General features: G+C 37.7%; 1 long non-coding RNA gene across 1 annotated transcript in view; it reads left to right on the forward strand.

The window, feature by feature from the left end:
- Positions 1-18158, forward strand: part of LOC121500311 — a 211313-nt gene extending 193155 nt beyond the window's left edge. The window contains exon 5 of the long non-coding RNA XR_005990362.1: positions 17887-18158. This is a non-coding gene — a long non-coding RNA (uncharacterized LOC121500311). The remainder of the gene's footprint in view (positions 1-17886) is intronic.
- Positions 18159-23465: the final 5307 nt, after the last annotated feature.

A 23465-nucleotide genomic window follows, 5' to 3' on the forward strand; every position in this document is an offset into this window, starting at 1 on the left:
AACATAAAATTTCCTTCACATATTCTTAGAATCTAGCATAGCTCCTGACACATAGTATGCACTTCCATGTTTCTAGTGAATAAACATTATTTGCTCTTCCTTTTTTTAAAAAAGATTTTTATTTATTCATGAGAGACACAGAGAGAGGCAGAGAGAGGCAAAGATAGGAGAAGCAGGCTCCATGCAAGGAGCCCGATGCAGGGCTCGGTTCTGGGACCCCGGGATCACGCCCTGAGCCGAAGGCAGACACTCAACCACTGAGCCACCAGGCGTCCCTTATTTGCTCTTCCTAATGATTCTATGAATTTAGTGTTGTTATTCTCATTTTACAGATGAAGAAAAGTGAGGCATAGAGAGGTAAAATAACTTGTTCAAGGTCATACAGCTACTGGTTGTGTATGATTGATCTTAGGTCTGTCTGACTGCAGACTGCTCATAGAGACCCATTGCTTTAAAGATTTAGCCTCATTATCTCTTCTGGGAGCATTTCCTTAGTGGTAGGATCTGCCATGATGGGAGATGTTCCCTTCTCTGTATTTTCCCAATTTGCCTCTCTGAGTACCCGAGGGTATGTTGAATGGCTTGCTCATCTTTGAATCTCTAGTTTTTATCACATTAGTTAAGTTAATTGATAATTAAATTAATGACTGTTAAACAATGATGTGGAGAGATTCTGGGAATATGAAGAATAAACTAACCCCTCCTTTCACACATGAGAAAGATAGCTTATGGGAGGTTTTTACTTTGGGGAAGAGAACTATGAGAGAAGTAGTGTTTATGTACATTTGCTCAAAACAGAGAAGGTAGTGCAGGTTGCTATGCAGCAGAACTGGCAAAGGGATCAGCTGGCAAGGAGCTGAGTGTCTGAAACCTAATTCTTCCCTATGAACAAGGATGCTGAGGCTCAGAGAATGGAAGGGACTTGCCCATAGTCTCACAGTCTGGGGAGGGCCAAAATGAGACCCAGTCTCCTGCGCCTCCATTACAGATTCTTTCCACTAGCTCATGTGATGAACAATTTGGGGGAATAGAAGAGCCCAGGGGAAATAAGAAGCCACTAACCTTATGGAAACGTTTTGAAAATGAAAATACATTAAAAATTTAGCAAATGAAGAAAAATGCATGAAAAAGTACAGCAGGAAAAGAGGGAGAAATTTATTAACTTAATATATATCAGGCCAACTTAGTGCTGGTCTGGCTTTGGAGCAGAAAAGGAATTCTCAGCTGCTTTTGAGTAGGATAGATTACTTTGCTACTCTGAAACAAATGCAGGCAGATAACAAATCATTTGAACTGCCCAAGAACTCTACAGATCCCAAGGCTCCCCTATCTTTTCCTTTGGAGTACAGGCTCAGTGCTTACGAAGTGCAGACCCACTCTCGCCCTGCCTGGTGCCATGGAAAGAACAAAGGCTCTAGGTCACCTACCGTGACTTTACGACTCTCTAGGTCTATGACATTGGTCACTCAATGTACTCATTCTCTCTAAACCTGGGTTTACTCACTTATAAAGTGTATCTGTTAATCTTTAAATAAGAGGGTGGTAAGGATTAAATGTGATAGGCTATGTAAAAGTCCTGGGCCAGGACAGGCAGTCAACAAATGGGAATTATTGTTATTCCTTCAAAAATGATGGTGCCCATAGACAGAAGGTGAACCCATTTACTGTGTAAGCAAACTAGAAAATGAGCCAAAAAAAAAAATTAGCTCCATTCAATAATTTCTATAATTTTTCTTTCTTTCTTTCCTCTTTCTTTCTTTTTTTTTTAAGATTTTACTTATTTATTCATGAGAGACACACAGAGAGAAGCAGAGACATAGGCAGAGGGAGAAGCAGGCTCCCTGAGGAGAACCTGATATGGGAGTCAATCCCAGGACCTTGGGATCATGACCTGAGCCAAAGACAGATGCTCAATCAGTGAGCCACCGAGGTACCCCTCTATAATTTCTTTTCTTTCTCCACTAAAGTGTCTACTCTACGAGGAGGAAAAGGCATGTATGGTGGCCAATTTAGGATATCTTATTTTCTGTGTGATGCAAGAAAGAGGTCCTTTGAGGTCAGACTGAGGTCAAGAGTTTGCAGAAGAAATTGAAATAATTTGGATCATAAGTTTAAAAACCTGAAATATTAATTAGTCTACATTAATTTGTCTCCCCTTTGATTATCTAAAATAGTGAAAATGGCATATTAGAAGCAGTAGGTATACTCAAAGCTATAGATGAGAAAAGAAGAAAGACCATGAGCAGCAGCAGCAGAGCAATAAAAAGCGCGGCATTCTGGGCCACTTTGTATGGGGTGCAATAGACAAATATATTTAATTACCTCCTTATGGTGCAGTCTAATTGTTAATATTAATAGAAGTTTTCTTAAATCATCAATTAAAGCATCTACTGGTCTTCATGTCTTCATGCTGAAAGGACAAGAGACATATATTTTCTGAAAGAGCCAAGCAAGGGAGAGAGTTTCATGTCTAACAAGAGATAACTTGGTTCACCACATCAGTGCAGCGACCTAGGCTTCTACTTTCATAGGTGCTATGGCCTCACAGGAACCACCATCCTCTTTCAGCTACAGTCTTCTCTTGGAAAATAGTGAGAAAGTTAGGATCAGAAGTTAAAAGACTCCAGGCTTTTTTGGTTGAATTTTTTTGTCCGCAAATATAGAAACCCAAACCTGATTAAGTTGAAGTAAAAATATATATGTTCACTGGAACAACTCATAGAACCAAATTACAGAAATCATACTAAGGCTCAAGAAAACTAAAACTAGTGGCTTGAATGTCACCAGGACTCTGTCTTACATGCTGCTTTTCTCTACAAGTCTGTTTATGTTCTCTTTCTCCTCCCTTCTTTCTCTCTTTGCAGTGGTTTCCTCTAATTCTCTGGTGCTCCTGCTGGGAAACAGGGGCAGGATCAAGGTGAGCCATGTGAGGCAGTTTGACCCCAAAGTGACTAAGGTGCTTGCTCTCAGTCTCAATGCTGACTCTTTTTTTTTTTTTTTTTAAGATTTTATTTATTTATTCACGAGAGACACACGGAGAAAGTCAGAGACATAGGCAGAGGGTGAAGCAGACTCCCTGTGGGGATCCCGATGCGGGACTCAATCCTGGGATCACGATGAGCCAAAGGCAGATGATCGACTGATCCACCCAGGTGCCCCTGAATGCTGACTTGTAAATGCTGTGTTCCTGGCAGCTTGCTTTCCTCTCTTTGGTCTCTGTTTTGCTGAAAAATGTAGCTGTCAAGAGCAACCAAATTTTTAAAAAATCAGATTCTGTTGCTTTCCTCTCTTGGCCCCAAACCAAACTTCTTAAAGCAGGTACATCTCAGATTGTTTTGAGTTTGTATGCACCATGGGTCAACTAATTGTGGCCAAGGGTTTGGCATACTTTACATAGTAGGAACCAAGGTACACATTTGAATGAGACTGGGAAGAGGCAAGAGGAAAAGTTTCTAGGAAAGAAGTGCTAGGCAAAGCAGGTACTGATGGTACCCCAAATACTGGACCATTGCCTACTGTTGGTGCCATAGTGGGCTGAATGGTGGCTTCCCAAAAGATATGTCCTCATCCTAAACCATTAGAACCTATGAATGTGACCTTATTTGAAATAAAAAAAAAAAAAAAAAGTGCTGTGCAAAGGTAATTAAGGATCTTGGAATGAGATTACCTGAGTTATCCAGGTGGGCCCTAAATATAATGACAAGTATCCTTACAAGAGGTACCCATGGAAGAGACAGAGAGGGGAGAAGGCCATGTAAGGATGGAGGCAAAGATTTGAGTGATACAGCCAAAAGCCAAGGAGTGCCTGGAAGCTGAAAAGGCAAGGATCAGATTCTCCCCTGGAGCCTTGGGAGGGAGTGTGGCCCAACCACCATCTTGATTTTTTTTACTTCTGCCTTGTAGAACTGTGAGAGAATACATGAGCCCTGGGTGTTATACTATATGTTGGCAAATCAAACTCCAATAAAAAATATACAAAAAATATTTTAAAAAGAAAATAAAATGGGATCATACAGCAAAAAACAAAACAAAAAACAAAAAACAAAAAAAAAAAAGGGAGGGAATACATTTCTGTAGTTTTAAGCCACCAAATCTGTTGTAACTCATTATGGCAAACCTAGGAAACCAATACAAGTGAAAAATAAGAAATTGTGAACAAGTCTTAAGATTTCTGTGGCCCTCAGGGTAAAACATGTAGCCTAGTGTTTAAGACCATGAGCTCTGGGGCACCTGGGTACTCAGTGGTTGAGCATCTCCTGCTGGCTCAGGTCATGATCCAAGGGTCTTGGGATCGAGTCCCACATCAGGCTCCCCACAGAGAGCCTGCTTGTCCCTCTGCTTCTCTCTCTCTGTCTCTCATGAATAAATACATAAAATCTTAAAATAAACAAACAAAAAAAAGACCATGAGCTCTGGAGCCAGGCTATTGGGGTTTGGATATTGGTTCTGCAATTTAATAGACATCACCATGGACAATTATTTAACCTCCTCTGGGCTTCAATTCTTCATTCCTAAAATGAGAATAATATTCGTTAATTCATGCAGAGTTTAGAACAGTGATTAGCATATACTATATACTGACTATGAGCCATGGTTATGCATGTATGAATTTGGAGTAATGGTAATATTTCTCCCATCATGTTGTTGGGTTAATTCACTGGGAGTAAACGTGAATTTCATTCAACTCAAATGACCTATGTGTACCAGGAAACAGGGTGGAAGTGCAGGGGGAAACAAAATAGGCTAAGTAAGTATCTGGCCTGAGGAGTTTACAATCCTTTTATAGGCTAAATTGTGTTCTCTCAAAATTCATGTATTGAAGCATTAACCCCTAATGTGATTGTATTTAAAGATAGATCTTTAAGGAGGTACTTAATGTTAAATGAGATCATAAGTGCAGGGCCCTAATCTGATAGGGCTAGTGTCCTTATAAGAAGAAGAAGAGACACCAGAGACTTTTCTCTCTCTCTGCACAGAGAAAAAGCCATGTGAGGACAGAGCTGTTGTCTGCACGACAGGAAGAGAGTTCTCGCCAGAAACCAACCTGTATCAGAACTCTGAGAAATAAATTTCTGTTGTTTATGTAACCAAATGTGTGGTATTTTGGTTATGACAGCCCTGGAAGATTAACACAAGTCCATTAGTGGAGACTATAAAGCAATCCAAAGCAAGATTATTACATTCTACTACTATTAATACTAGCAGCTAATTCTTGCAACCAGTATACTCTGTGGAATGAGAAAGGAAGCCTCTAAGGTACAAACCTTTCTTTGTTTTACACTCTGACTCTAAGAAGCTTGTGCAAATACACAGTGGAATTCTGGAAATTCGACAGCTCTAAATGAAAGGCTCCTATGAGGGTTGTAAGCAAGAAAGAGATTAGAATAAAACAAAATGTTTTCTACAGAGAAAGACTTTTTGCCTTTGTAAATGTGTTTGCTCCATTTGCCCTCTCCTCTATATTTTTACCTTCATTTTGGAAGTCTTTTAAAATTAAAAAAAATTATTTTCCTGTAGTATGGATGGAAATGAGTCTAAGATAGAATACTATTCCCTTACTAGAAGAGGGAATTATTTTCCTTCCATATATTAGACAAAAACAATCCTTCAAATGTCTCTGCTGTAAAATTCCTATTCAGCTCTCAGGTGCACTTACATACCATCTCTTCCATGAAGGCTTCTCTGATGCTGCTTCTCTCAAATTAGAATTAATTAATCCCTTCTCCCTCTGTGCCTGCCACATGTAACAGTCTGATTTGAGGCAGGTACATTTCTAGATTATTAGATCTTTAAAGTCAAAGGCAGTTACCTTTTGTCCTGAACTCATCTCTCTCCCTGTAGTCAATGAGGTGCCTATACTTAGAAGAACTTTAATATATGAGTTGAAAGGAGTCTCACCTATTATTAGGACGCACACACTCAATACTTCTGTTTGGAATTCTTGTCTTCTGGCGTAATCTAAGTTTACAGTAAGATATAGGAACAGTGAGAATGAAACATTTAAAAGTCAAAAACTGGTATCTTATCCTGACCACTCTAAAAAACTTTATTTTATTTTAAAGATTTTTATTTATATATTCATGAGACACACACACACACAGAGAGAGAGAGAGGCAGAGACACAGGCAGAGGTAGAAGCAGCCTCCATGCAGGGAGCCCAACGTGGGACTCGATCCCGGGCCTCCAGGATCACACCCCAGGCTGCAGACAGCGCTAAACCACTGTGCCACAGGGGCTGGCCACTCTAATTATGTACTTTTAAAGTCTGATGGGCCTACCCTAATACCCCGTTTCTGGCAGCGATTTAAACCTGGTGGTGGGGAGTCTGGATGTGCCTGTGGCAATCACCTCAGCCCTAGACCTGATTCCACATTCTTAGCACCATTGCGACTTCATTAGCATGGTGTCCCATTTTCTGCCCCTCCCTGCCTCTTGAGCATGATGACTGACTTAGCTTTCGTGGCTTTGACTAATAGCACCAATGTTTCATAATTCAGTCTATCAGGGTTTAAGACCTCAGCACTATGCACTACATGTTGGAAAGGTGGTTTTCAAAGTCTGGTTCCTGGACCGGCAGCAGCAGCACCTGGAAATATGTTTTTTATTATTTTTTTTATTTTTTAATAGATTAATCTTTATTGGTGTTCAATTTACCAACATACAGAATAACACCCAGTGCTCATCCCGTCAAGGAAATATGTTAGAAGTGCATATTAGTCAGTTAGAACTGCTGACTCAGAAACTTGGAGGGAGGCTGGGAGGTTGTGCCCAGCAATCTGTGTTGTAACCATCTTCCAGGTGATTCTTCTGACGCTAAAATTTGAGAACAACCACTATAGAAAGTTCATTAAATTTCTTCAAGTTCTCAACTGTGTAGGTATAATTTCCATGCTGTGGGGTGATTTTTGTGACTTTATAAGTCCTAAAGTCCACTAAGTTCACATTGAAGGCACTAAATAAACAGTTGAATCTGAACCTAATAGTCCCATGTTAGAGCTGTGGGTCTGAGTAACCACAATTTCACTTCACAGGGCCTTCTATTCACATGGGGTTTTGTGCACCTGCTTTACAAGACAGCAGCGCTCCCACCCACACTGTGGCAAGCTCTCTATCACCTGGCGCATATGCTGCTCTGAGTCTCATCACACCTTGGTGAAGGAACACATGGGCCCATATGTCAGCCAACGTGTTTATATTCTTTTATACAGAAAGGGGAAATATGTTTCACAATAAATGTTTGCATACTTTGGAGCAGATTTTTTTTTTTTTAAGAGAGAAAGAAACTTTGATGGGAGCTCATTGAAGCTTTGTTTCTTTGCATTTTTTAAAGATTTCATTTATTTATTCATCAGAGAGAGAGGCAGAGACACAGGCAGAGGGAGAAGCAGAGGGAGAAGCAGGCTTCCTGCAAGGAGCCCAGTGTGGGACTCAAACCTGGATCCCAGGATCATGCCCTGAGCTGAAGGCAGACGCTCAACTGCTGAGCCACCCAGGCATCCCTGCAATGTTTTTATCATCCAATCTTGAAAAGAGCCTGCATGTTCACTGGGAAGAATCTGTGTTGAACTTTGGGTCCCTGGAGACAGAACAAGTGTGGAATGTGTTAGTTGAGACAATCAGGAGGGGAAGAATCAATGGATCAGAGGTAAAAACTCTCAGAATCCATCCAGGGAAACCAAAGCTAAGAGATATGAATACCTACAAGTTAAGAGGCAGGATCTGGGAGCTGGAAGGATACAGAAGATATCTTATGCATAATTTAGAAGTTTGCTAGATGATTGCCAGAATGGCCCTGGCATGCTTTAGTTGGCTTTAATGTATACAAAGGGGATGGAATGCACTTAGGAATTAAAAAAAAAAAAAAAAAAAGTGTTTATTAAACTAATTGCAATTCTCTAATTTTGGTAATCAAAACAGTGATGATAGTGACTGTATGTAATATGATAAATTGATGTGCCTTTTTCTCTCCCTTTTCTTGGGTATATCTGTTTCACTTTGTGACATTTTCCCATTCAGGCTGAGAATCAAGAAACAAATATTGCTTCAAAGGTAGGCTTTCAGTGGAGAAAATGAGAAGCAAAATAATAAGTAAAAATATTGTTTTTGTTTTAGAAAACAGCAATTTAGATGTAACAGAGAAATATTTGGGAGAAAAAAATGAGGCAGAAAGATTTTGCTCTAACCCTTCTTCCTCATCCCAGCCCCCAGGGAACAAATTCACTAGATGAATATGATCCTCTTAGGTAGGGAAGAAGAGAGCATTTAAAACATGCAGAAAACAAATGTTAGTCACCATAGAAGGCTGTCCTGTATCCTCGTGTCCTCCAGCCATGATAAGGAACAGAAACTATAGAACCTTCAGATTAATACAGGGATCTAAGAGTAGAAGAGACCCATACTCACCTCCTGCCCATAACTCTGAGAGAGTAGATTCACAGATGGTCCCCACAGCCCTAAGTCATAGAAACTATGCAGAATTATGCCAAGTTTGGTGATAGGTTCTCTAAATATAGTGTCTGAAAACAACCCATATTCTTAGACTCATTTAAAAGAGGAAAAAATGAGATTAAATCCCCACAACTGCATGGCAATTATGTAGGAGAGGTGGTAAACAAATTCAACAAAATAGCAGATGGAGAAAAGAAGTCCTTGGTAACCTTCAGAATTCTGTCTCCCTGAAAATTCATGTGAATGGGGACAAAACACTTAATCTTTCCTCATCTACAAACATATGGACATTTACTTTCACTACTTCATAGGGTCGTTGAGAGGATAAGCAAAATGAGGTATTTCATTTTTATCCTGTTTATGATTCTTTGAGTTTCTTGGACCTGTGGTTTGAGGTTGTTTGTTATTATTATTATTATTACTTTTTTTTTTTTGCAAAATTCTTGGCCTTTATTCCCTCAACGATCTTTTTTCTTGCATTGTTATCTCTGTCTTCCTTCTCTTTGTAGGACTCTAATTATATATATGCTAGTTTGATATTGTCATACAATGTCTTGTTCTGGTTTTATATTCATTGACGTGTGTTTTATTTGTTTTCACTTTTTTCTTTTTGTGTTTCAAACTGGATAATTTCTAATTGATCTGTCTTCAAATTCACTGATTCTTTCCTTGGCTGTGTTAAATTTAATGATAAGCCCGACAAAGGAATTCTTCATCTCCAGTGCAGTCATTTTTTATTTCTCCTGGTGCCATTTGCCCTTTATGATTTTCATCTTTCTGTTGAAATTTCCCAATAATGCTCATATACTTTCTAACTTTTTCACTTATTTTTTAAACATATTAACCCTTGTCATTTTAAAGTCCAATACCTGGGTCCTTTCTGATTGTGATACTGTTGAATTTTTTTTTCTCCTGACAATAGGTTATTTTCTTTGTGATTTTTTTAATGAATGCAATACGTCTCATGAAAAGTAATAGAGACAAGTAAATAATACTTTGCTCCTAGAAATGGCACACATCTTATCAGGCCAATGATGTGAAGATTTGAGAGAAATCTAGCTAAGAGTTGAGTGAGTCTTGGGCTTTGTTGTTGCTATGGTTACCTTAAAGCATCACAACCTTCTTCCTAAAAATGCCATGTGCTTAAGATGGAAGCTGTGGTGCTGGGATGGGGTGAAGTGGTGGTTTCTCAAGGTACATACTCCATCCTTACTTTTCAGCTCTTCTTGTGACATGTGTCACAGGGCAATGTTCTTTGTTTATGCCTTTTTATCATCCTCAGTAATATATTGTTGTTTGTTACTCGGTGTGTGTAACATGATGAATGAGGAGTAGAGAGGGTTCCCTTTTTCCTGGTCAAGGCTCAGTGTTAGGAAGACGCTCTGTGCTTGGGCCTCCCTTTCATTTCTGCATGCCCCCAAAAGGGGCTGCTCCTCACTCTGAGTAATGGCATGAAGATAAAGCAGAACAGAGCCAGACTTGACCCATGATGAACAGGTAATGTGAGGGAGGAATACATCTTTATTTTTGCAAGCCAGTAAGATTTTGGGCCTTCTACAATTTAGCCAAACGTGATTGATATAACTTCAAAGCACTATGTTTTCCATTTAGGTGATTAAAAGTATTTGCATCCAATCAAAGATTTTTAAATCTCTGGGAAATGATACATTTTGTTACCCAAGTATTCTTATTACTTGAAAAACAAGCCTTTTTAGAATCTCTTATATTTAAATGGCTTAGGCAAAGGATGGAGTAGGATCATATAATACAATTGGGCTGGATTTTAAATCAAAAGATATGGGTTTGATTTCTGACTTCATTTCTTTTACTTGTAAAATGAAAGAGATTGGGCTAAAGTTAATAATTTCTTCAACTTGTAGGACTTAGAATAATGAGTGGCCTCTCAAGGGTTTGACTGTCCAAATAAACTTGAACATTATTTTTAGCCTGAATAACTGTTTTCACATAGTGCTATGGATTAGATTATTTCCCACCAAAAAACAATGTATTGAAGTTCTAAACACTATCATCTTGCAATGTGATCTTTAGACAAGTAGTTAAGTTAAAATGAGATTATTAGGGTGGGCCCTGATCCATTGTGACTAATGTCCTTACAAAAAAGAGATATTTAGACACAGGAACAGATACTCCCAGAGGGAAAACAATGTGAAGACACAGAGAGAGAAGATAGCCAGGTGGGAATAGTGCATATAAAAGTCTCAGGACACCAAGGGTTGCCAGCAAATTCCAGAAGCTAGAAGAGGCAGGGAGGTATTCTTTCCTAAAGCCATCAAAGAGTATGGCCCTTGATGAGAGAGAGTATGACACCTTGATTTTGAATTTGGAGCTTCCAGAACTGTGAGACAATAAATTTCTATTGTTTTAAGCCACACATTTTTTGATACTTTGTTACAGCAGCCCTAAGAAATTAATGTAATTTTTGGTACCAGGAAGTGGGGTGCTGCAGTAACAAATACCAAAAAATGTGGATTTGGAATTGGTAATAGGCAAAAGATGGGAGAGTTTTGAGGCATTTGGTGGAAAAGGGCTCAATTACCTTGAAGAGATTATTGGTAGAAATATGAATGTGAAAGTTGTTTCTAGTGAGGTCTCAGAAATGAAAAACATTGGGAACTGGAGAAAAGGTGGTTTTTATTATAAAGTGGCAGAGGATGTGATGACTTTTGTTCTACTGTGTGGAAAGTAGAACTTATAAGTGATGAATTTGGATATTTAGCTAGGGATTTTTTAAGAAAAGTATTTAAGGTACTGGGTGGATTCTCCTTCTTGCTTATAGTAAAATTCAAAAGCAGAGACAGAAGTTGAAGAAGGAATTTTTTTTTAAGATTTTATTTATTTATTTATGACACAGAGAGAGAGAGAGAGAGAGAGAGAGAGGCAGAGACACAGGCAGAGGGAGAAGCAGGCTCCATGTAGGGAGCCCGACGTGGGACTCGATCCTGGGTCTCCAGGATCAGGCCCTGGGCTGAAGGCGGTGCTAAGCTGCTGAGCCACCTGGGCTGCGCTGAAGAAGGAATTTTGTTTCAAAACTGCAACACAGAAATCCTGACAATTTCCAGCTTGCTGGTCTTCTTATGTGGATTTCAAACTAACACATCAATTCTTACCTGAATTTGCAGCCTGCTATACATATAGATATGTGATTCCATTCAAATCTATGTAAATGCTATGGGTAATTAATATAAACAAATTCACTTAAAAGTATTATGGTTGCTTTCTGTCCCTATGCAACCACTGAATTCTAGTCATGGTCTTGCTACTGCACCTGTTTCACTTTGAAGTGGGTCCCTTGTCAGATGCTAATCTGATTGATGTTTCATGATTGTGAATTAGACATTCCATAAATCCTTGAATTTTAGTGCTGGCTGAAGTTTGGTAAGCAAGAAAATCTACTAGAGAATAGATATATCACTCTGAAGATGAACTACTTGTCCATCTAGGATGGAAGGGACACAGTGTAGTTAACTTGCTATGAAATGGCTGGTTGGATTAAGCATTCAGAATTAATAGAAGCTAGATCAGTTTCAATAAGGTGGAATCCAGATGTTTGGCTCATGCATTACACCTATTTCTGCCTCTGTGGCTGCTCCATTCACATGTCCATCATACCAGTTCTGGAATGGCTGATTATAAAGGCTGGTTTATGTCAACTGGCTGAGTCATTTTGTCTCTTTGTTCTTCAATGTCTCTTCCATGATGGATGCTTCCTGGGGTGCATTAATGTGTAATGCAAAACTTTTCATACTCTGTGGTTTCTCACATATGTCCATTCGCAAGGCTCTATCCCAGATGTTCCCGTCTTTAATCGTCCAGGTTTTTTCATTAAGGTTCCTATGATCTGGTTAGATGATTAATTATTGTCTAGGACACTGTATGTCTTCTAACTTTAGGCCAATTTTCCTTCTACATAATGTGGACAAATAGGTTCACTGCTTAAACCTGAGTAAAGATTTTCCCCTTCTGCTTATTTTCAAGTCCACCCACCCCTGACTTTAGCTATAATTCAGCTGCACATTTCCCCCAATAAACACCTTGGTCATCAAATCCATTTTGTTTTCTGCTTTTCAGAGGACCTAAACTGTAAAAAAGGTGGTGTCAAAAGTGATTTGAGAAAAAAGGTTTGGGAACTGGCTCATGCACTGACCAGCTAGCAAGGAAAACCCCATCCTGAGTGGAATTTGGGGATAGATAATTCTTGGCACAAAGTTTCAACATAATTGCTGATCACTTTACCAGTGTGGGACCTGGAAAGATAACCTCATGGAGGAGAGTGCCCAGGTCACAGTGGACCTAGCTTCTGGTGTTTAAATGTTATCACCTAAAGAAATAGGGGCTCCATCATGTCCACGGCTATTAAGGACCCCAGTTCTGAGACCACTCTCTTAGTGTCAGTTTTGGCCTGCCTAGTGGGCCACTATTGCAGTTTTGAGTGATGCCAATGCCCCTTCTCCTCAGTATATTCTTGGTGGCCTTGAGGTCATTTTTGAGGTCCAGACCGCAGTGCAAGCAACCCTGCTGCTTGTGCAGACCCTACAGAATTTTATTTTATTTTATTTTATTTTATTTTATTTTATTTTATTTTATTTTATTTTATTTTATTTTATTTTATTTTTCCTACAGAATTTTAAGTGTCAGTGGTGGGAAAGATGTAGTATTGAGTTTATGGTAAACCCTACTGGGAGAATCACAGCATAGGTCCCTGAGATTCTGGATATGGCCATGTCATCTGCAAGGGAAAATTATACGCCTTTGGAGAAGTAGTTTCCTGTGGGTTACTGGGTCCTAGAAGAAACAGAAGGCTTGCTGATGGGTCACCAAAAGAACATGCAATGGGAACTACCCATTATGGGCTGGATTGTGTCAGAGCCACCAATTTTAAGTCAAATGGGGACAGGAGTGGTCCATTCTAAGATGAAAATGGTACATTTGGGATTGATCTAAAGTGTGTGAATGGTTAGGGTAAGGGAACAGAAGTAACCACAAGATAAAGGGAAAGAAGAAGGATAATAAGTGGAAAGAGTTTCAGACTACAGTGCAATTTTGAGAAATCGTTGACCAGGCTAATGAGAAATCTCTAAGCAAAGATTGCCTATTCGAGGCATCAAGTGGGAATGACAAAGCTCTAGCACCTACACTGTGCTTAGTCACTGGTTGAAAGCAACTTGGCAAAAACCTTGTCTCAGTATGAACACTTTGTTGTGTTGTCTAGAGGCTGACAATCAACCATACTCTCAGAGGAAGTTCTTTGAATGGAGATCTAAGTAGTGTTCCTCTATTGCTGACACATCTGCTAATAGAACTTGATTTTCCCTCTTTCTCTTTCTCTAAGTTACATTCTACCCTTCTTCTGTAGAGTCCTGACATATGCTGTTTCCTCTGCTTAGAAAACTCTTCACTGTGCCCCATCCCCTGACAATCACTCAATTGACCCTTCAGTTCAAATATCACTTCTCCAAGGAGGCTTTCTTTGGATGTCCAAATAGATCAGATTCCCTACCACATTATTTCCTAACTTGCTCTTCTTTTCATCTCTGGTACTTATCACAGTTTAGAATTGTAAATTAGTGAAATCATTTTTTAAAAGTCCTTATAAGTCTATAATCTTTATATAGATATAGTCTTTTTTAAAAAAATATTTTATTTATTAATTCATGAGAGACACAGAGAGAGAGAGAGAGAGAGGGAGAGGCAGAGACACAGCCAGAGGGAGAAGCAGGCTCCATGCAGGGAGCCCGATGTGGGACTCGATCCCGGGTCTCCAGGATCAGGCCTTGGGCTGAGAGCGGTGCTAAACCACTGAGCCACCCGGGCTGCCCCTTTTCTATTCCTTATTCTCAATACCTATCACAGTGCCTGGCATATAGAATATATTCAATGTGCATTCAATGAATAAATGAATTAATAAATTAATGACTCAATTGTCTTCATTCATTCCAATTTTTTTTTGTAACTGAAAAACTCTAAGAGCCTTAGGTTCATAAATCTGGACATAAGTAAGTTACCATCATCCTATAGATGGATGAAGGTACAGAACATTCAAGGAACTGATGCCAGAAAGTTATAATTTATGAAATATACCTTCTTGACTCTTTTTCTTGAATATGGATGGGATAAAACAATAACAAAAAAGTTGATTTAAAAGTCTTCAAGACTTTATAAATGAGCACTTAATTAAAATAAAATTCCAATAGTAAAAATAATAATGATGTCATATAATTTAATCACATGATTTAATTATGGGCCATCTATTGTATATAAGACAGTACAATTCACAATTCACTAAATATTCTTCAACATAGTAAGTTAGTTATTATTATTATATTATGTTATTATTATGTTATGATGATGATGATTTTGCAGATGAAGACATTAGCACTTAGTAAATTTACATATTTGCTCAAGGTCTCAAACATCACATCTATCTGAATCCAATGACCATTGACTTTATCCACTGCTTAAATTTTAAAATTCTTACCCAAATACTGATTTTTAAAGATCTCTCTATGGAAGGTTATCTAAAGAATAAGACCTTTGAAACCTTACTTAGTTTGATCCTTGACTCAAGTCAAATTTGAGCTTCAGATTCTCCTTAGTAGGCCAAAATCTCCATTATGAGGGCTAGAACTCCATCCCCCCCACCCCCCATTTCTCCATCTGGATATCTTTCTTTACTCCTCAATCACAATGTTTCTAAGGCCAAACTTAAGTGCTTGAATTCCCATATCACTTTGTTTCCTTGGCTCTTTTTTTTTTTACGTTGGTGGTTTACTGGTAAGCATAAATAACCTTTTTTGGTCCCCCCCCCCCTTTTTAAAGATTTTATGCATTTATTCATGAGAGACACACACAGAGAGAGGCAGAGACACAGGCAGAGGGAGAAGCAGGCTCCATGCAGGGAGCCCCACGTGCTACTCGACCCAGGGTCCCCAGGCTGAAGGTGGTGCTAAACCACTTAGCCACCCGGGCTGCCCACTTGATTCCCTTTTTAAATAAATTCCAACACCATATTCTCAGGCACCCAGGTTTGAAATCTCAAAGCTATGTTTTCTTTCCCCAAACAGTACTTAATTCAAGTTTCTTAAGGATATAGATCTTATTCTGTTATCTCTCTGTGCTTATCTTACATAGCTCTGGCATGGAATAGGTGTTCAAAAAGTTATGGTAAAATCTCTTCTTCTCTCTGGCCCCAGGCATCCAGAGAAAACAGTGTTAAATGCAAGAGTTCTCCAGTGAGAACTAATTTCTGTTAAATGCAATGCCGTTTAACTAGAGGTCAATGGATGTATCAGTCAGTTCTTTGAAAATGTTATGAAAACTTTTTGTGTATGGATATATATGGTCATTTTTGTAGGAAAGGGCACATTCTTTAAAGAGTTCAAGAACCAGTGGTCTTTGGAATTTTGCAACATGGAGGTCATCATCTTCAAGAGCAATTTCAGTGAGTAGTAGAGGCAGAATCAGGTTTCAAAATGTTAAGTTAGGGGGAAATAAGAACGTGGGAACAAAGACAAATTGGTTCCAAGGAGAAGGAAAAAAATAAGGTGGATATAGATTAAGAGTATATTATGTTTCGAAATCAGAAAGACTTAAACTAGAGAGGGAATATAAGAGCTACTTTATTGGACACTTCCTATGTTCTGATCACTGAATCATGTGTTTTATGTAAGTTATATATAAGTTTATTAATCAAGTATGTTCTTAAAAGATGATGCAATTGGGTGAAGGGACTAAAAAGAAAAATGGAACAGAGGAGTTGGACTTGGAGAACATGAGGGATGCCCCTTCTCTGAGACTTGAAAGATGGAGGGAAAATTGGATACAAATATAGAAGAGAGGAAGCAAAGACTAAATTGGTTCATTCAGAGGGACTCAATTTTCTCTGCCAGGTATAAGGCAAAGTCTTTGAACAAAAGGAGGAAGTGAGTTGGGTATGGAACTTGAGACAATTGGGGGAAAATTTTGAAAAATTCTGAGAAGCTTTTCTTTATGTATTTATTAAAAATCTATCATGTAGGTACTGAGAATGTTCTTTAGGAAGTTGGCACATTTAATAAATTAGAAGTTCCTGAAGGGTATGGAGCATGTTATAATTATTTCCATATTTCCCAATTGTGCATAGCCTAGTGCTTTGAATACAGTAGGTAAACATTAAAGTTTTAGGTCAACTGAATTGAATCTACAAGAACTGTTTATTTTAAGCAAAGCCTGAGAATCTTGGGCCATGAACTGTTTTGGTGTGAGTCCTTTACATCCAAAACAACAGAGATCTGCCAGTTGGGAATATAGCTTGCAATCCTTAGTAACTAAAAATACATTTAAAGTAGGTTCTCGGGATCCCTGGGTGGCTCAGTGGTTTAGGGCCTACCTTTGGCCCAGGATATGATACTGGAGTCCCAGGATGGAGTCCCACATTGGGCTCCCTGCGTGGAGCCTGCTTCTCCCTCTGCCTATGTCTCTGCCTCTGTGTGTGTGTGTGTCTCTCATGAATAAATAAATAAAAATCTTAAAAAAAAAAATTAAAGCAGGTTCTTTCAGCCTCAGCACTATTTTTTTTAAAAAAGATTTTGTTTATTTACTCATGAGAGACACAAAGAGAGAGAGAGAGAGAGAGAGAGGCAGAGACACAGGCAGAGGGAGAAGCATGCTCCATGCAGGGAGCCCGATGTGGGACTCGATCCTGGGACTCCAGGATCACACCCTGGCCAAAGGCAGATGCTTAACTGCTGAGCCACCCAGGTATCCGCCCCCCCCCATTTTGTTTTGTTTTGTTTTGTTGCTTCAGCACTATTGACATTTGTACTGGATAATTCTTTGTTTGGGGAGCTGTCATGTACATTGTAAGAAGTTTAGCAGTATCCTTGACTTCTATTGACTGGCTTCTCGTAGCACCTGCCAACTTCTACCCAGTTCTGACAAAAATCTCCATGACTGTCAAATGTCCCTGGGGGTGGAGGGGCAAAATAATCTCAAATCGAGAACCTCTAATTTAAAGTATTGATGGTTAATTTACATAAAATTCATTCTGCGTAACAAACATATAATTTAGAAAATCCAATTATCAGGTGGTAATTACCAAAGCTTGCTGCTGTTTGTCTACGGACTGGCATTTGAATTCCACTTCTCCAGCACGGAGAGGTGAGGCGACCTTCAGGTGATGATTGTTCTCTCCCCTTAGCAGCTATAAATGAGAGGTTGCCCGTATGTCTTTAACCTTTGCCTTCCTTCCTTTACAATTGGAGAGAATGAATTGTCCCTACTGCAGATATTTTCCAGTGATTGTATGTATGTCCATACAAGGTGCACAATACATGCTGCAAAAGAAATGTTGGACTCCGGATCAAATGTCTTGGGTTTAAAACCAACTTATATAACTTTGGTAAATCACTTAATTATCTGTTTTTTTCTTCATTGTTACAGGGTTCATTTGATAATAAGATGAAGAATAGAGTTTTGTCAACTATAAAGCACCATGAAAAATTGAGAATTAATATTTCTACCTTATGCATATATTCAAGATGATCCCTTACTTGGAGATAATGGCTCAGAGAGATTATTTAAAGAGAAAACCGGAAATATTTTGACATTTTTTATGTGTTGGGGATGACAGGAAGCCAAAGATGTTACATTTTCAAGGTTAGTGAATGTGATTGTGATGGAGTGATGGTGTCATACATTGAAAAAAGGATCATAGGAAAAGATGTTTTATTTTGAAATTGAGATACAATTCATGTAACAAAATTCATCCTTTTAAACTACAAAATTCAGTGGTTTTTGATATATTCACAGAGTTGTGTAACCATCACCCTATCTACTTTAGAATGTTTTCATTACCCCAAAAGAAACTTCATACCCATTAGAGATTATTTCCCGTCTCCTTCTATCCCATTCCCTGGCAACCATTAATCTATTTCTGTCTTGATGGATTTGAATATTCTGGAAATTTCATATAAATGGACCATATAATTTCTGTCTGCTTCTTTCATTTAGCATCACCTTTTCAAAGTTCATCTATATTATACCATGTGTCAGTATTTCATTCACTTTTATGGCTGAGTAATATTCTATTATATAGATATACCACATTTTGTTTACTCACTCATCAATTGGTGGATACTTGGGTTGCTTCTACTTTTTGGGTATTCCAAAGAATGATCTATGAATATTAATGTACCAATTTTTGTGCAGAACTATGTTTTAACTTTTTTGGGGAATATACCTAGCATTATAATTGCTAGATTGTATGATAACTGTATGTTTGATATTTTTAGGGATCCCCAAACTATTTTCCAGAGTGGCACAAAAGAGATGATTGAAAAACTTTAGGTGAGAGTTAACTTGGTTTTGTACATGTTGAATTTGGAGTGTTTTCAAGACATCCAGGACGCTATTTTGGGGAAGGATATTTGCTATATGGGTTTTAGGCTTAGGCGAATAGTATGAATTTGAGAAGCAGATTTTGGAATCATCAACATGTAGAGCTGGAGAAAAGAGAAAGCAAGAGTTCACCCAACGAAAGTATTTAGAGAGAAAATAGTAGGGAAATAAGGGCACAAACATAACTAAGAACTACATCTCTAAAGTCAATTCAGACAAGTAAGCTTGGTCTGTGTGAAGGAAGACAGGAAAGGGGAGGTTAATTAGGACTTGGTAGGCAATAATCAGGATGTTTTTCTGAAAACAAAAAGATTTGCATGACATGAAGGATTTCACTGACAGAGATGAACATACAGAGAAAAGAGAATGGCATTTTGATGTGGGATCTTAAATCTTAGATGAGAAGAAATCTACCAAGCAGAGGAATGTGGAAAAGGCTTTTCAAGCATGGGAAACAGTATGCGTAAAGACACTTGTTCAAAGCATATGATGAACTCAGGATAGTTAAACAATTAACATTCATTTGGTGGTTACTCTCTGCCAGCACTGTATTAGGTGCTTCACCAGATGATCTCATTTAAACTTTACAAAAGCTTTCATTTTAGAAATATGGAAGTAGATTCAAAGATGTTATGTACTGAGCCAAGGTCACATAGCTGGGAAGTGGTAGGATCCAGATATGAACCAAGATAATTTGATTTCAGAGCCTATACTCTGGTACAGTGAAATATGTAAATACTTGTAAGTATTAGGTATTAAGTACCAGTATTCAACATCAATGTTGTGCTCCTGGTAGCTCATTTGGTGCCTCCAGTCCTGGTTCTTACTTGATGATTTGATGGCTCACTTGGTATGCTCTTCATTGTTCTTAATTTTAGGTCAGGGGCTCTAAAACATCAAATTCATTTGGGAAGTACTTAAAGTATCTTGGTCCTTCTATAAGATTTACATTCTTCAAGATGAGGCAACACTCATGACTGAGTACCCCTCAGATGATTATGCTGCATCCAGTCTGGCTCCTGTACTAGGTCTGTCATTGAGTCTTTAATGAATGATGAGTCCTCAGATGCCCAAACTGGAAGACAGTACTTCCCAACTTCCCAAGTTCATTTGCTGAAATAGTAGAAAAGGCTAAAGGTGGTGGTTCTGGCCATTCTGAACCTTATTTATTCCAGAAGTTATTTTCCTTCTTACTTACTAAATACTTATTAAGCACCCATCATGTACTAGGTGCTTTCACTGGAACTGACTTATGTCTCAAAATATCTCTAGGAAATGTGTCATGTTATTCTAGCTTGACATAAGAAGGAATTTAAATGTAGAGAACTTAAGTAACTTGGCATGGTTTACAGGACTAGTAAGAACTAAGATTTAAGCAGATATTCAGAATTCAAGTCCTGGGCCCTCCTACCCTCCCAGACAATCTTTCCTATGGGAAATGTTTAAGAATGGGATTAATCTACTTACTAGGTTTCCATTAATATATCCTTCATTTCTACAATGTGTAAGGACTCATACAAGTCTACCTATAAGAAAATTCTAAGCTATATACTGGTACACTTCCTTATGTGACTTATGTTTTCAAAAGAAATTTTAAAACTTTGAATTCCTCCTCCTCTAATATGCAAATCAGAGCCATCATGTGGTCTGAGGCCACAGTCCATTGAAGGATCACAGACCTTGTTGGCAGAGGAAAATAAACCCCAACAGTTGGAGCTGCAAGCCATCTGTCCTTAGTATTTCACATTTTGTCAAAAATCATCAGCATAGCTGGAAAATAGCTGTGACCAACTAATATTACTAAAATATAAAGTATGATTAAATGGAATACTCAAACTGTTTATTCAGAGATAAAATATATATTCTTTGAAATTTTGGAAGGACACTAAGAATTATGAAAAATATTCATATTGCAAAGTTAGTACAGAGTATTTGATGGTGTAGTGGAAGAAAATGGATTTAAGAATCTTGGTTTCTTACACTAGAACTGCAATTGACTTTAGAGACCATTTAACTGAACTTCTTTGTTTTATAAGTGAGAAAAATGAGATCAAGAGAGATTAAATGGATTGTCCAAAGTCAAAAAGTACTAAAAAAAATGGCATCTCAATCTTGTCAGTGATATGAAAATAGAGTCAGACAATTGTTATTATTATTGCTAAAATAAATAGTTCCAATTTATTGGATGCTTATGATTTTGAGAACTTTATATATATCAACTTATTCAATCTATATAGCAAATCTAGATGGTAAATATTATCTATTGCCCTCTTATGGAGGAAAACCTGAGGTTCATGAAGGTCAGGAACTTGCCACATTGACTCTATACAGATATACAGATGATACAGATAAGCAAATGAGGAAGAAGCAAAAGTTCTTTCTTGGGTCAAAGGCCATGTAATACTTAATAAAGAACAATGAAATTTTAAAAAATCACCAGTTGGCAAGCATCATCATATTTATTGCTAAGGGAAGAATCATAAGATGATAAAACTAATGATTAAAACATTAATGAGATTAAGATATTTACTTAGATCCAAAAGTTTTGTCCCATAGATAATTATTGATTAAAAATGAAATTAATAGTATTTTAAAACTGGAAGAACCCAGTGATTTCATCCTAACAAATGACCAAAGTCATTTGGACAAAGAAATATGTTCTTTCTGACCTCATGTGTTGAGAAGGACATAACATCACCTCTGGGATATTCCTGTCAAAAATATATAACCTGAAACTGAAAAATGAGAAACATTCTAAAATATGTCTGTCTTATTCTTTTAAAAATTGTCAATGTCATGAAAGACAAAGATTGAATGCAACAGGAGATTTGAGATTTTCTTTAGATATGAAGGACAAGATAGGGGTAAGTGGAAAAGTATTGAATGCAACCTGAAGGTTAGATAATAGAATTAGATCAATGTTAATTTTCTGATTTTGTAATTGTTCTAGTTATGCAATAAAATTTCCTTGTTTTTAGAAAATGCACAGTGAATTATTAACAGCCATCATGGTCGTAACTTACTTTCAAATGGTTCAGAAAAACAATGTGTGTGTGTACATATGTGAATGATAAAACAAATGTGGAGATGGGTTAACACTTAAGGACTCTGGGAAAAGGTATAGGGGAATTCTTTGTATCATTCTTATAAATTTTCTTTAAATCTAAATCATGTCAAAAAGAAGCCAAAAGAAAAAGAAAAGGAAATTGCAACAAGTCCGTAAGTCTGGGACACTAATGCCGGCCCACCTGAGTTCAGAGGCCATCCTCTCTAGTCTCCAGCATTAAAGTGCATTAAACTCCCATGGATGTTATGCATTGTCTCATCTCAACAGAGGGGCTCTTTCCTCATCCACAAATCCTCTACTTATTACTGTGAGGCAAGAAATTCTGTTTGTTAGATTTATATTTCTTGTGTAACTTCACTAACAATAACTTTTCATCAGACATTCATCAGACAGTGCAAGTCAGAAGTGAAGTTTCGAATGTAATAATTATCCTTTCTGAGTCTCAGTTTCCTCACCAAAAATAGGCTACAGTAATATGTATCAAGGATTGTTATGAGGATTAAGTGTAATAATTGTTCCCCTGTTAGTATTTACCAGGTCATTTAGGATAGGCATAGAGGGTCTAAGGAACTGACTAGGTGATGACTAACTTTTTTTGCAGGTTGGATTAAACTATTCCATAATGCTCTCCCAGTGTTCTAGTTCTATAAGGAATGCTTATACCTAAGCATATACCTTTATGCACGCTGTCCACGAGTGTTGCAGAAGGAAGGTTTACATAACAGCAGAGGAATTACATGGTAGCAGAGGGTGCCTCTTTTCTAATGTCTCTTTGTGCTGCTGTTGTACATCTACAGAATGCAAGAAATTTTAAACTATCAAGTTTTCTCAGATTTGTCTACTCCTGTTAAATCTTACTGAGGCTTTTGTGCAACCTAACAAATTTATTCTAAAATTCTAAATTGACTCTAAAATTTGTATATAAGAGGCATATATAAGAAAGCCAAAATACCTCTGACAGGGGGGGAAAAAAGCAGAAAATGAGGGACATGACCTATTAGACATCAAGATCGTTATGTAAAGCACTAATAATTAAAAGTGTAGTATTAGTTTGGGGACAAATAGATCAATAAAATTATAATAGAAATAGAAACAAACTCACAGACATCTACAAATGGAACATGTAACAAAACATGCAATACAAATAATCGGGTAAAGAAGAGACTATTTAATGATACTGGATAAAATAATATTTATACTGGAAAAAATTAAGTTGGATTTCTATCTGTCTAAAAAAAATACAATCATAGTTAAAGTCTCAAATTTGAAAAAGAACCATCAAAGTTTTAGAAGATAATGTAGGAGAATATCTATGTGACCTTGGGGTAGGGGAAGTTTTACAAACAAGCCACAAGAGGACTACGATAAAAGTACGTTTTATATCTGTAACTATATTGTATATACTATTTTGTATTTGCTAGAATGGCAAAAATTTCAAAGTCTGCCAATATCAAGTTTTGGTAAGAATATAGAACAAAACAACTCACATGACTGTTGCTAACTCTACATTTTGCAATGTATTTGGAAAACAATTTAGAATTCCTTCCTAATTTGA

The sequence above is a fragment of the Vulpes lagopus genome, chromosome 10, assembly GCF_018345385.1.
Source record: "Vulpes lagopus strain Blue_001 chromosome 10, ASM1834538v1, whole genome shotgun sequence".
Lineage (NCBI taxonomy): Eukaryota > Metazoa > Chordata > Mammalia > Carnivora > Canidae > Vulpes > Vulpes lagopus.